Source organism: Loxodonta africana, chromosome X (assembly GCF_030014295.1).
Source record: "Loxodonta africana isolate mLoxAfr1 chromosome X, mLoxAfr1.hap2, whole genome shotgun sequence".
NCBI classification, from domain to species: Eukaryota; Metazoa; Chordata; class Mammalia; order Proboscidea; family Elephantidae; genus Loxodonta; species Loxodonta africana.
In genome coordinates, this window is record NC_087369.1 from 45,397,809 (window position 1) to 45,398,602 (window position 794).

General features: G+C 49.0%; 1 non-coding gene across 1 annotated transcript; it reads right to left on the reverse strand.

Moving 5' to 3' along the window:
* Window positions 1-420: 420 nt before the first annotated feature.
* Window positions 421-491, reverse strand: TRNAG-UCC (transfer RNA glycine (anticodon UCC)). The gene has a single exon. It is a non-coding gene; the product is annotated as a tRNA-Gly (tRNA).
* Between the last annotated feature and the right edge of the window lie 303 nt (window positions 492-794).

Here is a 794-nt window from a genome sequence, read left to right on the forward strand (position 1 = left end):
CAATCTTAACTCTCCTCACCACCCACAAACGCACTGCAACTGAGTGTCTGGGTGATAATAGCTGGCCTCGAACTGGGCTTTGCAAACTGTCTGCACATTCACTGTTTCAGTCTTGTGAGGCAAGCAAAGCAGGCACAATTGCTCCCATTTTACAGAGGAGGCGACTGAGGGCCAAAGAGGTGAATCTATAGCTCCATATATGGTTGAGTTGGGTCTCCATCCAAGGATTATAACTCAGACTAAAGCTGCCAGGTCGGCCCCAATTCATGGAGAACCCCATGCACAATGGGATGGAACCGTTGTAGAGCACCAGTCCTTTCTTCCTAGGACACCTTAATCTGGAAGCTCCACTGAAACCTGTTCAGTATCCTAGCAACACACAAGCCTCCACTAGCAGACGGCTGGTGGCTGCCCATGAGGTGCATTGGCCAGGAATCGAACCTGGGTCTCCCTCATGGAAGGGGAGAATTCTCCCACTGAACCACCAATGCCTCCTCGCCTAAAGCAGTGCTTCTCAAACTTTAGCCATCAGAAGCCCTTGAGGGCTTGTTATAACACAGATGGCTAGGCCCTAGCCCCAGAATCTCTGAGTCCCTATGTCTGTAATGAGGCCCAAGAATTTACATTTCAGCAAGTTCTCAGTTAAGGGTGATGCTGCAGATCAGGGGCCCACACTTTGAGACTTACTGGCCTAAAGCTTCTGCATCATACTTCCTCATCATGTTAATAAAGGAATGCTTCCTGCATTTCTGGATGGACAGATTTGGGTCTTTTCCAAAGAATCTGTCAATGGC